Source organism: Olea europaea, chromosome 2, assembly GCF_002742605.1.
Source record: "Olea europaea var. sylvestris chromosome 2, O_europaea_v1, whole genome shotgun sequence".
Lineage (NCBI taxonomy): Eukaryota > Viridiplantae > Streptophyta > Magnoliopsida > Lamiales > Oleaceae > Olea > Olea europaea.
In genome coordinates this window covers 231,212-246,729 of record NC_036238.1, presented here as the reverse complement: position 1 = coordinate 246,729, position 15,518 = coordinate 231,212, and positions in this window count along the sequence as shown.

Below are 15,518 nucleotides of genomic sequence, written 5' to 3'. Positions count from 1 at the left end.
TGTGGTAGAAGTAGTTCAAACCACAAGCAACAACGAACTCGAATAAGATTCTTCTCTACAAGAAATTTGATTTTGGAATGATTTCTAGAGAGGGTTTTCAAGAGTTTTGATATAATGCTCAATGAAAATGATATGGGATGCAAAATGGACGTCTAAAAGGTCTTATATATAGAAGAGAGGTTGTGAATGAAATAATACGATCCAAACTTCGTAACCTTACGAAGGAAACCATCCATTGCTATCGTTGGCCTCTCATTCGAGTGCCAGCATCATATTTTCAATAAAAACTTTTCGCCTGCCTGTCGCTCGAGCACTAGGCGAGCGATGGAGTCCGTCAAATTTTTCGACCAGTTTTTCCTATTTTCTTTCCAATTTTGGATCACAATTTCTCATTCATCCGAAATAGATTTTGAGATTCTAAATATACCATAACGATCTACTCGACTAGTAAAATAAGGCAATCTATTTACATATATATTTTGACTATTGGATCAAGTTCGAATATTTGATCGAAGTTGACATAAAGTTACTTTCAATATTTATACTTAACCAAAATTTCAATCTTTAAACCAAATTTCAACAACCCCCCGCACGAATGCAAATCCAAATATGTTCATGCTATACAAAAGTAAGATGTACTGTAGAGAGAAAAAGCAGAAAAACACTGCATCAGGTAAAGTTGATTTACCAGAATATTAACGTAAGACATTTTGCCGTCCTTTGAAAAGGATTTTCAGCTTTTGATTTGAACATTTTTTAGTGAAATACCATCGGACTTACTTGGCTAATTTGTGAATATGATGTTTTGATCCATTTAACCGTTGGTGTAAATCAAGACAATAATACTCATATAGATGTCTTTCCTATATCATTATGGTTCTCATAACTTGGTTCATTTTGGCCTTGAACTATTCTTGTGTTTCATAAGTGTTTTGAAAATTTCAGCCTCTTAAGTTTTCGTTTAAGCATCCTCACTTTACACTTATAAAGGTAACCTCATATTAAGAGTATCATGCTCTACTTTACTTGACTTATTCAAGATATAAGAATCATTAAAAGTATATTTAACCTTTAACATTCTGTAGAAAGCACTTCAATTGTCATACGAATGAGTTGGGAAGTAATTCCCTAAGTGTTTGATTGAATCTTCATAATTTAGTTGCCCCCTTGAATCAAGATCTCGGAATCTCCAGTCAACAAGGTAGGGTTACCATTACAAAGATTCTTACGTAATAGGCTTTAATCCATTTCTTTCGATAGACAACATACTTGATCTCTAGGTAAACTTTTTGTAAATGGATCCGTGATGTTCTCATCTGTCTTCACATAATCAATAGAGATGATACCATTAGAAATAAGTTGCTAAATTGTATTGTGTCTATGACGTATATATCTAGACTTACTATTAAACATGCTGCTCTGAGCTCTTCCAATTGTCGATTGACTATTAAAATGTATACTTATTATGAGTACCGATTTAGGAAAACATGGAATATCTTACAAGAAGTTAAGAAGCCATTTTGTTTCTTCTCTAGCGTTGTCCAACGCAATAAACTCTGATTCTATTGTCGATCAAGCTATACACATTTGTTTAGTTGACTTTCATGACATAGCAACTCCATCAATGATAAATGCATAATCACTAGTAGACTTAGAATCTTTCATGTCAAATATCCAATTGGCATTACAATATCTTTCCAATATTGCGGGATATTTTGTGATGTGTAATCCATAAGTTAAGATATACTACAAGTACTTAAGAACCCTTGTTGAAGCCTTCCAATGATCATGGTTTAGATTGTTTGTGAATCTACTAAGTTTATTTACAGCAAATGCTATTTCCGACTGAGTGCAGTTTGTAATATACATTAGATTGCCTATAACATATGAATGTTTTATTTGTAACACACATTTACCCGTATTTTTTACTAAGTATGAGCTTGTGTTAATAGGGATTTTCGCAGGACTTTCCTCAAATGCATTATATCTTTTAAATATACTCTCTATGTAGTGAAATTGGGAAAGTATAATTTCTTTCAATAATCTAGAGATCTTAGTTCCTAATATCACATCAGCCAAACCCAAGTCTTTCATCTTAAAATATTTCATTAACATTTTCTTGGTGTTTAGCATAATTTTGTGACTATTGGTCATTATTAACATGTCGTCTAAATATAGATATACAATCACATAAGTTTTTGGTTGTTTTTTTTTATGTATGCACACTTGTCAAACTCATTTATCTTAAATCCATTTGACAACATAGTTTTGTCAAACTTTTGGTGTCATTATTTAGGAGCTTGTTTCAATCTATATAAAGACTTAACAAGTTTACAAAACTTTTGTTTGTGATTAGAAGAAATGAACCTTTGAGTTGTTCCATATACATCTCCTCTTCTAACTCACCATTTGGAAATGCCATTTTTATATCCATTTGATAAATCTAAAGGTTATGTAATACGGCAATAGCTATTAACAACCTTATCAAAGTGATTCTAGTTACGGGTGGGTAGATATCAAAGAAGTCAAATCATTCTTTTTGTTTATATCCCTTTGGCAACTAATTAAGCATTGTATTTGCCAATGGATCCATCTAGTTTTAGTTTCTTTTTAAAAATCCAAGTACACCCTAAAGACTTGTTTCCAAGAGGTAAATCAACTAATTCTCAAGTATGGTTTTGCATTATAGAATCAACTAATATTTTCGATGTAGACATTGCTTCATCAAAAGTTTTTGAGTCATTTTTCACTATATAGGTTAGAAAATCTAGGCCAAATGAAGTAGATATTGTAGTCCTTTTACTACGTCTTGGTTCTTCCTTATTTGAAGTATTGCTTGTAGTATCATAAGTTCTTTTTTCCGAACTTTCACTTTCCTTGTCTTTACGTGGAAAAATATTCTCGAAAAATTATGCATTTCTTGATTCAATTATGGTTTTTTCATTTATATTTTAAATTTTAGATTTATGTACAAGGAAACGTTATGCACTATTATTATTGACGTATCCAATAAATATGCAATCAATCGTTTTGAGACTGATTTTCACTTTTTTAGGCTTAGGTACTTCAACCTTAGCTAAATACTCCAAGTTTTCAAGTGGTGGTATGAAGGATGATGATCTTTCCATAGTTCATATGGAATTTCATCCATTTTCTTGAAAGGTATCTCGTATACAATGCTATTTGCATATGAAATAGCTTTTCCCTAGAATTTTTGGGGTAGACCCAAACTTATCAACATTGCGTTCATAATCTTTTTTAAGAATTCAATTTTTGCATTCAACAACACTATTCAATTGAGGTGAGTAAGTTGCGTTGTTTAATGAATGATTCTATTCTGAAAATAATATTCTTCAAACGATGCCACATATTCACCACCTCCATTACTATGAATATTCTTTATTTGTTTCCAAATTGATTCTCAACTTCTATCTTATAATGTTTGAATACATCTAAGATCTCGTCCTTACTCAGTATTAGAAAGACATAACAATGCTTTGTAGAATTATAATTAAAGTTATAAAGTATTTCTTACCACATTTAGTTTGAACGAATCTCAAATCGCATATATCGCTATGTATTAACTTAAAAGGTGTCGTGTTCCTTTAAACCGAGTGAAAAGGTATTTTGGATAACTTGGCTTCAACACATACCTCACACCTATGATTAGGATCAATCTTAAACGTCAGAATTAAACTTTTATTTATAAGTTTTCACAAAGATTTATAGTTAACGTGTCCTAATCGATATGCCATAAACAAGACAAATTGGATTAGTATTTTTATTCATAACGCTTTTTGGTACAATTTTTTTAGTGCATGCATTTTGAACATTCCTTCATATAAATTAGCCCTTACCAATATACATATCATTTTTTGTAAGTACAAACTTGTATGATACAAATACAAGTTTAAAATTGTTCTTGCTATGTAGGGACCCCAAAACTGGGTTCTTGCATATGTCTAGTAGATGAAGCACGTTATTGAGGACTAATTCATTCCCGGAAGTCATTTTCAACGTGATTTTTCCAAGTCCTTCAACCTTCAAACTTATAGATTTTTTCATGAACAATTGTTCTCCTTTCAATTCATGATAGTGTGAGAACATGGTCTTATCTGCACAAATATGGCTAGTAGCACTAGTGTCAACCCACCAGTCCCTTGAATTATCAAACATGTTGCACTTAGAAACAACCACAGATAGGCTCATCTCTTGAACTTCTTTTGAAAGGGTGTCTCTTTCAACCAAGTTTGCTTGTGTAGTCTTCTTCACTTTTGACATTCATTTGAGCGATGTACGACTTTTCCACAATTGTAACAATTGCCTTTAATCTGGTTGACATTCTTGGAGTTGTCTCTTCTTGCTGCAATGTCGGAGATCTTATGTTTCTTGTTAACAAACTTCGAATCAGTTTCAACAAAGTTTGCTCTAAGTTGAACAATAGACTTTCTTTCAGTATTTCTATTGTCTACCTCGATCCTCAAACGAGCTATTAATTCTTCCAAGTTCATCTCTTTATGTTTGTGCTTGAGATAGTTATTGAAATCTCTCCACATAGGATGAAGTTTTTCAATGATGGCTACAACTCGAAAGGATTCACTCTATTCCATCTTTTTTGCATGTATGTCATGAAGTGAAACTTGAAATTCTTGCACTTGACCTATCATGATTTTGGAGTATACCATTTCGTAGTCCAAAAACTTGCCAACAATAAACTTCTTTATCTTGGCATCCTCGATCTTGTATTTCTTCTCCAATAAATTCCATAAATCCTTGGTTGAGTTATTCAAACTATACACTCCATTTAGTGTATTGTCCAATCCATTTAAGATGTAGTTTTTGAAAAGCAAATCCGAATGTTTTCATGCATCTAATGCAATAATTGACTCACGATTAGTTTCTCCTTCTTATACAGTAGGACTCTTTTAAGAAATTTGCCAGACTCTCATTAGTAAGATATAACATCTTTTATTGTCGTCTTTTGAAGTCTACTCCTCCAAATTTCTCTGATTTTTTCCATGTGAAATTGGAGTATTTCGAAGTTGTATAGTGAAAGGTGGAACCACATTATTTGTTCCATTTGTTGTTTGACTTGAAATAGTCTCAATAATATTCATTTCTGTTATATAAACATAAGTTCAACGCACAAAATGAAAGAAAGAAGTAGCACACAAAGGCTTATTCCAAAGATACAGAGAATGATTGTTTCTCAACAAACAACCATAAAAATTGTCCTAAGAATGATATTTATACTAGTAAGAAAACGTTTGTTTGTCAATATTCCAAATAAAGGTTATTTTTAATTCGTATGAGTGTAATTAAACTCAATGAAAAGTAAAAATAAAAAGAAAGAAGAAAAATGAAAAATGAAAAAGTAATTAGAAAATAGATCCGAGGCAAGTGATTGACACTTTTTCCTTAAAACAAAATTGCTCTGCAAAGGTGCTATCGGATTATAGCACTTGACTCCCAAAATACAACGGATTCAACTTGTGGTAGAAGCATTTCAAACCACAAGTAAGAGCGAATTCGAACAAAATTCTTCTCTAAAAGAAAATTGATTTTGAAATGAGTTTTGGAGAGGTTTTTCAAGAATTTTGATATAATGCTCAATGAAGCATTGGGATACAAAATGGACGTCCAAAGTGTCCTATTTATAGAGGATGAGAAGTTGTGAGTGAAATAACATATCCCAAACTCCGCAACCTTACGAAGATAATCATTCCTTGTTGTCGCTAACATGTCGTTGACCTCTCGCTCGAGCTCCGGCATCATATTTTTTCAACAAAAACTTTTCACTTGCTTGTGCTCGAGCGACAGTCTCATTGCTCGAGCACTAGGCAAGTGATGGAGTTAAACAAATTTTTTGACTTGTCTTTTTTCTTTTCTTTTCAATTTTGGACCCGCAATTTCTTCTTCATCCGAAATTGAATTTGAGATTCCAAATATACCCTGACAATAAGTTAGTCTATTCACATTTATATTTTCACTATCGGATCAAGTTCGAATATTTGGCTGAAATTGACACAAAGTCACTTTCAATATTTATACGTAACCAAATTTTCAATCTTTAAAACAAGTTCCAACAATTTGAACTTCTGGGGTGTGTGTCTAAAATTTGATTCTAGCAGCCATTGTAGGACATTGAATTTTCCATTGCTTTTGAATTCATCTTTATGTTGTCGTTCGATATCACCTTAGGACTTGTAACTTACCCCTATGTCATCCACTAATCTTTTTTAGCTAGTGAGGGTTCGACTCCCTAACTTTCAAACGCGAGTTTTTAACTCTCATCTATTGAAACATGTGAGATTGAATCCTCATGCAATGATCCCTTATTTTGACTTTGAAAAGCAATTTTTTAAGAAATGATTGCTATCTCCTTACTTGAAACTAAATATATTTGACGATCATAGTTACACTTCGCATCACGAGGAATCATGATTGGGAAGTCCAACAATAATTTTACCTTCTAATTATGAATAGAAGGTTGTGCATATGATGGGACCTCATAATTCAGGCTACCTTGATGGGACCCCAAACCATCACATCCAAAGAATCTGGTCATGCCACCACTCATTTCCCAACCGTTCCGGTCTAATCATCACGGTAAGTGCTACAAAAATCAAACATTTTGCTCGATCCAAAATAGTTTATATAATTTGACACAATCACTGTCTTTTTTAACTAAGAAGCATAACTTATAAAATATCTCAACAAACGATTGTAAATCAAACGTAACGTTAAAGCCTTAAATTTCCTGTTAAATTCAAAAGGAATAATACATCAAATCTTATGACACTTTGTTCAGAGCAAAAATACAATGTGGCACAGTTGAGAAATTTGTACACAATGCAATTTTCTCCATTTTGTATAGGTTCTCCAATTTATTAATGCAGCTTATTTTTTTCTCCAAACAACGCCCAATGATGTTTGGAACATTATCTCCATGATAGTTTAGTTAACAAATCGATGTCAATACCATTCTCAGTGGTTGGCAAATTCCTAGTTAAAAAAACAATAGTAGCGAAAAATTATGGCTATTGATTTGGAGCAATTTCTGGTTATCATTATTTGTGGCATCCACTGTTGAATTTAAACACCAAAAAACAAAAAAAATTTATTGATGAAATAAAATTTTACACAATTTTAGATGCACACCAAAGACACTAACCAAAACACACTAGAACACCTCATTATTTATTTTGTAAACTCATAGTACTTTTATTTTTCACACTCCAATCCTTTTTCCCACTATTATTTTCCTCACTTTTTACTCTTCATTATTCTCACGCCACTTACTCTCTCTTTCTGCTCTCCTTCTCTCACACTTTCTGCACACACATTACAATAGGCAGTAACATATTTATAGAGGAATTATGTCGATGGCTTCCTTCTTCTACACATTCCTAATTTGGCGGTGGATGGCAAATATTCTAGACAGTTCTTGGAAATAAATTCAGCAACTTGATTATCCCTCCAGGGTCTTTTAACTTGGCTGTCATTATAGATACTTCCAAAATTTATTAGATGAAGATGAAGAACCCAGACCTGTTGAGAATGAAGAACCCACCTAAATTTGGAAGTTTCCCAAAGTCGGTGGTTATGGAAAAATGGAAAGGTGGTGTCGATTTCTTCAATTCTTCCCTTCAGCATCGAATTTTCATTTTAACTCTTTTCTTTTTCGTCACGTCCAACTATGCTTCAACCTTGACAAGTTTTGAAATATTCCGTCCTTCATTTAATCTTTCCAACCTTTTATTCAATGTAACTGACTCTCTCATAATTCATGCTTTCCTCTTTATCGATTTTTAGATTGGTATACTTGCTACTTGAATTCTCACGTCTATCCTATTTTCTTATTTGTGATTGTAAATTTGTATGTATCTCAATTGATTTTTTTTTACTTGGCTTAATTTCATCTGGTGTTATTTGATGCACACCTGTTTGCGAAGGACTTTGTATTGCGTCCTTCGATTCTTGGACCTCTATTGTTTCCTGTAAATCTAGCAGATCAACCCATTTCAGTGTCTGCTTCACCTTTTGCGGTGTCTCCGAAGAATATACTTCTTTTGAATCTAGCAGTTCCACCCTCTGCGGTGTCTGCGTTTCTTCGAACACTTCTTTTAATTCTAATAGTTCCTCCCTCAGCAGAGTCCACCAAACTCTTCATGAAACACGATGTTCTCTTCTGAGTCATCGATCCTATCATCTTCTTTCAAATCATCAATCCAATCATCTTCGCAATCCAATTTTTCAGGCAGGAACACCAATAATGCGGCTTCATTCTTTAAACTTGAATTTAATTTCTTTTCTCGAGCCCGCTCAATTGTTGCTGTGGTTGCCTCAGAATCCTATTTTTCTTCACTAGTGTGTTTATCTTCGTTGTTGGAGGTTGCTACATTACCTTCTACTGACCCCTTTTTAAACTAACAGTCTCTAGCATAATGACCTCGTTTTTTCACATACAAAACATGAGTCATTAGATCGTTGATATCTTTTACCTCTTTTGTCGCACTTTTGTTGAGTTCCCCTCGTCTGGCAACCTTTTTTTATCCGTCCTTTAAATTTACCTTATTTTATTTCTTTATTATTCTGTTAACGGGGTCAACCTCTTATTTTATGACTAAATAATGCTTATTCACCTTCTTTCTTTATCAAAACTTCTAACGTTTGCCTTGTCAACGCTTCTTGGTCGGCCAATAAATTTTCAAGATTAATAATGAAGGTTGCGCTTGCCAACCTTGTATTGCAGCATTGAAACTTCTAAATTCAGGTCTCAATCCATATATAATTATTATTTTCATTCGAGATTTCGAAATCTTACTTGAAGCATCTAACTCAAAAATTTCACGACATAGATATTTAACTTTAATAAAATATTGTCTTACCGTTAATTTCCCTTGAGTAATCAAGTGCAGCTCGTTCTCCAGAAGTTGCAACCTTAGATCATTTTTCTTCAAGAATAATGAGGCCAAAGTGTCTCATGCTTCCTTTGGTGTAGTCTTGTCTCTTATGTGCTCCAACAATTCTTCTTCAGTTGTTGTTTTTATAAAGAACAAAGCCTTACCCACTTTGATTCCTCACTTTTTCAAAGCTCTGGCTTCCTTTGGCGATGTCACGTCACTTCCGTCAACTATCTCCCACAGGTCTTTTCCTTGGAGATATGACTCCATACAATTTTGCCATGTGGTGTAATTCTGATTATTGAGTTTCTTGACTCCGCCTACCGCTTATAGATCACTAATTGGACTTGATTTGCCTCCTCGTAATCAAACAAGTTTTACAAAAACTTCACAAACTCCTTTTGTCACGAACTCAAGAAACTCAGAAATCCTTCACTGACTGCCTTGCTATGATATTAATTGTAGAGATTGAAGACCAAACAAAGAGTAATTTTATTAACAAAAAATATTATACAATATAAGCACACTCCTCTCTTGTAATTAATGGAAGCACTCACAAAATAATATATAAATACACTGACTCACTTTCTCCACTAATGCCACTCTCAACTTTCTCACTTTCTCTATTTGTCTTCTTCCCACGCGCGACTCTCTCCACTTTTCTGCACTTACTGTCTCTCTCCATGCTCACCACTCGCTTCCTCTCACTCCTAATTTTCTCTCCTCATGCACATTCATACATTCAACCAACACATATATATAGGCAAAATATGACGGTGGAATTTACTGTTTACACTTTTCTGGAAACTTCTTCCATTGGCTTCACAATTATGTTTTCTAAATTTATCATGAATGATGGTGGTCCTCATTTCCAGCAAGTAACGAGTCTAAAATATTCTACATGCTTAAAGTCTAGCAAATTCTAGATATTTAAAATTGATGATGATTTCTTCTTCCATGACGTTGGGCGGTGAGCTGTGGCGTGGCCAACAAGCCAGGACAGTATGACGGCATGGGTGGATAGAGTGGAGCAATGGGAGTGGGAATGATTAATGAATGAAGCTTGGCAATTTATTTATTATTTTTTATCTTTTGTCTATCTAAAATTAAGGGTGTAATAGTCAATTTAACATAAAAAGTGACTCAAAAATTTCCATAACTTCTCCCCAACCTATAAGATTTGTGATAAAATGGACCCGGTATTTTTATTTTTTAATTATTTATTTATTTTTATTGCAACTCCCATATGAGATCAGGTGCAGAGATAGTCCTTTCCGTTAGATTTTTTCTATGAATAAAACTCCCTGCACAGGCCCTTTTGCACAAGGCTTGTATAGGGGCTCTCACATAGGGGTGGACACCATGTGTGGGGTCCACCCCCATGTCACCTGTACAGACCCTGTGCAAAAGGGTCTGTGCAGGTAGCACAACTGTTTTTCTATTTGGTCATCAACAAGGCAATTCTATGTGAAAAAGATTATTATACCCTAAATATTAGTTAGGCCCGTTTGATTGGTTGAATTTTCCGTGGAAAATGGAAAAACTTTTCCACTTTCCACCTTTTCAAGTATTTGATTGGCAAATTTTTCTAAGCAATTGTTTTTCTAGCTTCACCATCATGTGACCAAGTTTTCCACCATTTTGAGGAATTGCAATTCTTATAGGTTAGATGGGAAAATGGGTTTTCCAGTTGTGGTTTTCTTCTTTTTTTTTTTTTTTTTCTAAGCAATTGTTTTTCTAGCTTCACCATCATGTGACCAAGTTTTCCACCATTTTGAGGAATTGCAATTCTTATAGGTTAGATGGGAAAATGGGTTTTCCAGTTGTGGTTTTTTTTTTTTTTTTTTTTTTTTTTTTTTTTTTTTTTAGGGCATTGGAAATAAATTCTATCCACAATTGTAACAAATTTTATCCCTTTAATTAACAACTTTCATATAAAACGAAGTCAAACGAATACCAAAAAATCCAAAACTGTAACATTTTACAGGTGGAAAATTATACCAATCAAACACATTTAATTGACAATTTTTAATAAAACAACTTCTAGCCAATTCAATTTCCTGAAATTTATTTTCTTTCCACCCAAATTCTATTCTTGCAATCAAATAGACCCGAAGAAGAAGAAAAAAATGGGATTACTTCATCTTCTCTAATGACTTCCAACCCCACTGCTCCACCCAACCCTATCTCAAGACTCAAATCATCCAGCTCCACCACTAGTCCCTACCCAATGTCGGATGTCTCATCATCGCCCCCCACACGCCAACAAACAGAAAACTATCTTCAAACTATGCAATCGCTCTAAAAGATAACCCTCATCATTTTACTACTAAAATTTACAAAAGCTTTTCAGTTCCTTACTAAAAAAGGTCTCAAGTTTCAATAAAGGATTTATATTTTATGGGATTTAGAAAAGAGATTTGAAGTTGTTATTACTCATTATTATTATTTTTTTAATAAAATAGTCCTAAAAGCGAATATTTATTTTCACAAAATCTGGCAAAGAGCTTTGCAACCCCTTTCATGAGGTAAAAGGGGGAGAGAACAACTTCCATAACAGAAGTGTTTTTACAAGTTAAAGAGTTCATAAGAGAGAAATCTCCATTTATAGATTTTCAATATTAATAAAGAAGACAATATAATAATTAAATGATCAAATAAATACATATATTTAACATTACAAGATTTTGTTAATAATAAACATAGTTAAAAAAAAAAAAGTCAAAGTAATCCCTTTTAATTCTTCTTTTAATTCAAAGTAGAAGTATAATGGTCATTTAAAAAAAAAAAATTGGCTTTTAAGAGTCAAAAGATAGTCTTTTAGTGAGCTCACTAAGAACATCTCCAAGAGACTCTTTAAACATGATATGTTTTTTTATTTTAAATAGTCGACTTTTAAAATTACATTCCAAAACTCTTTATAATTAAATACATTCTAAGTGTTTTAATTTTCAATCTAGAAAAATAATAAAATAATTTAAAGAAATGCTAATTAAATTCTCATTTGGCCCTCATTCTCTTTCTCATTCTTTTTTTTTCCCTCTTATTTTCAACCATACAATCTTCCATAAAATAATATTACATGAAAATTAAAAACATTTCATTCTTTTTCAACCACATTTTTTGAAAAAACACTTCCAACCATTAAAATTTGACAAAAATGGGGGCTAAACGAGGGCTAAAATAACAGATAGATAAAAGTAATAAACATTTTTTTGGAATAGTAATTTTAAGTGTTAAATATAAACAACTTGTTGGGATACTTCAAAATTTTAATTAACTATTTAAATTTATATATGCTCCTTAAAAATAAAGAATATCTTGAAAATGCTTTTACGTAAATACATTAAATCTCATCTAATCCTCATGACCAAACATGGTATTAAAGTAATGCGACAACTTACATTATATTAAAAGCAAAACTGTGAAAACACGGAGAGATGTTAAAGATGTCACATTAGCATTACTTAGCAATCTCCATAAATACATAGAGTTAATCTTTAGCACCAGTACCGACTCTTATCCGTTGGTTCTCGCCACTATAAATATAAGCATAAATAAATCGATCAAATCTAATTTACGAGCAACCAGTGCAACATAATTACGTAATTTGACCTATTAACTGAGCTATGTGGAGATTTTACAAACGATACAGCAATATGGACAAGTTTAAGATGTCGTAGGCATGAAGGTGTCTTCATCCAACAAGGCTTCAATGTCGATAAAATCATCATCAAAATCAGCTTCTGGATTGTTTAAGACCTTGTCACAAGCAGCCTGCAGTCAAGAAAATCAAATTAAATTTAATACAGCCGAAGTATAATATGATACACATATTATAAACTAAATGTTATTTGAGTGATGTTTAATTTAATATTCTCTGCTCTTCTGAAAGCATGGATTTCCAAAACATGATCCTAAACATTCCCAAACATCTCTTAAACCACTTGAGCAATGAAGGTCCACAAGCGAATGGTGGGGGAGTTTCAGTGCTAAGAGAGAATCAATCTAATAATCCAATCTAAGAAAGAACAACAAGACAATGTTAAAACTACCTAAATTATCTGTTTGCTATAGGACATTTTTTATTTTTAACCATATGCAACGTCAACTCTCATTCAACCAACACATATATATAGGCAAAATATGACGGTGGAATTTACTGTTTACACTTTTCTGGAAACTTCTTCCATTGGCTTCACAATTATGTTTTCTAAATTTATCATGAATGATGGTGGTCCTCATTTCCAGCAAGTAACGAGTCTAAAATATTCTACATGCTTAAAGTCTAGCAAATTCTAGATATTTAAAATTGATGATGATTTCTTCTTCCATGACGTTGGGCGGTGAGCTGTGGCGTGGCCAACAAGCCAGGACAGTATGACGGCATGGGTGGATAGAGTGGAGCAATGGGAGTGGGAATGATTAATGAATGAAGCTTGGCAATTTATTTATTATTTTTTATCTTTTGTCTATCTAAAATTAAGGGTGTAATAGTCAATTTAACATAAAAAGTGACTCAAAAATTTCCATAACTTCTCCCCAACCTATAAGATTTGTGATAAAATGGACCCGGTATTTTTATTTTTTAATTATTTATTTATTTTTATTGCAACTCCCATATGAGATCAGGTGCAGAGATAGTCCTTTCCGTTAGATTTTTTCTATGAATAAAACTCCCTGCACAGGCCCTTTTGCACAAGGCTTGTATAGGGGCTCTCACATAGGGGTGGACACCATGTGTGGGGTCCACCCCCATGTCACCTGTACAGACCCTGTGCAAAAGGGTCTATGCAGGTAGCACAACTGTTTTTCTATTTGGTCATCAACAAGGCAATTCTATGTGAAAAAGATTATTATACCCTAAATATTAGTTAGGCCCGTTTGATTGGTTGAATTTTCCGTGGAAAATGGAAAAACTTTTCCACTTTCCACCTTTTCAAGTATTTGATTGGCAAATTTTTCTAAGCAATTGTTTTTCTAGCTTCACCATCATGTGACCAAGTTTTCCACCATTTTGAGGAATTGCAATTCTTCTAGGTTAGATGGGAAAATGGGTTTTCCAGTTGTGGTTTTCTTCTTTTTTTTTTTTTTTTTTTTTTTTAGGGCATTGGAAATAAATTCTATCCACAATTGTAACAAATTTTATCCCTTTAATTAACAACTTTCATATAAAACGAAGTCAAACGAATACCAAAAAATCCAAAACTGTAACATTTTACAGGTGGAAAATTATACCAATCAAACACATTTAATTGACAATTTTTAATAAAACAACTTCTAGCCAATTCAATTTCCTGAAATTTATTTTCTTTCCACCCAAATTCTATTCTTGCAATCAAATAGACCCGAAAAAGAAAAAAAAATGGGATTACTTCATCTTCTCTAATGACTTCCAACCCCACTGCTCCACCCAACCCTATCTCAAGACTCAAATCATCCAGCTCCACCACTAGTCCCTACCCAATGTCGGATGTCTCATCATCGCCCCCCACACGCCAACAAACAGAAAACTATCTTCAAACTATGCAATCGCTCTAAAAGATAACCCTCATCATTTTACTACTAAAATTTACAAAAGCTTTTCAGTTCCTTACTAAAAAAGGTCTCAAGTTTCAATAAAGGATTTATATTTTATGGGATTTAGAAAAGAGATTTGAAGTTGTTATTACTCATTATTATTATTTTTTTAATAAAATAGTCCTAAAAGCGAATATTTATTTTCACAAAATCTGGCAAAGAGCTTTGCAACCCCTTTCATGAGGTAAAAGGGGGAGAGAACAACTTCCATAACAGAAGTGTTTTTACAAGTTAAAGAGTTCATAAGAGAGAAATCTCCATTTATAGATTTTCAATATTAATAAAGAAGACAATATAATAATTAAATGATCAAATAAATACATATATTTAACATTACAAGATTTTGTTAATAATAAACATAGTTAAAAAAAAAAAAGTCAAAGTAATCCCTTTTAATTCTTCTTTTAATTCAAAGTAGAAGTATAATGGTCATTTAAAAAAAAAAATTGGCTTTTAAGAGTCAAAAGATAGTCTTTTAGTGAGCTCACTAAGAACATCTCCAAGAGACTCTTTAAACATGATATGTTTTTTTATTTTAAATAGTCGACTTTTAAAATTACATTCCAAAACTCTTTATAATTAAATACATTCTAAGTGTTTTAATTTTCAATCTAGAAAAATAATAAAATAATTTAAAGAAATGCTAATTAAATTCCCATTTGGCCCTCATTCTCTTTCTCATTCTTTTTTTTTCCCTCTTATTTTCAACCATACAATCTTCCATAAAATAATATTACATGAAAATTAAAAACATTTCATTCTTTTTCAACCACATTTTTTGAAAAAACACTTCCAACCATTAAAATTTGACAAAAATGGGAGCTAAACGAGGGCTAAAATAACAGATAGATAAAAGTAATAAACATTTTTTTGGAATAGTAATTTTAAGTGTTAAATATAAACAACTTGTTGGGATACTTCAAAATTTTAATTAACTATTTAAATTATGCTCCTTAAAAATAAAGAATATCTTGAAAATGCTTTTACGTAAATACATTAAATCTCATCTAATCCTCCTGACCAAACATGGTA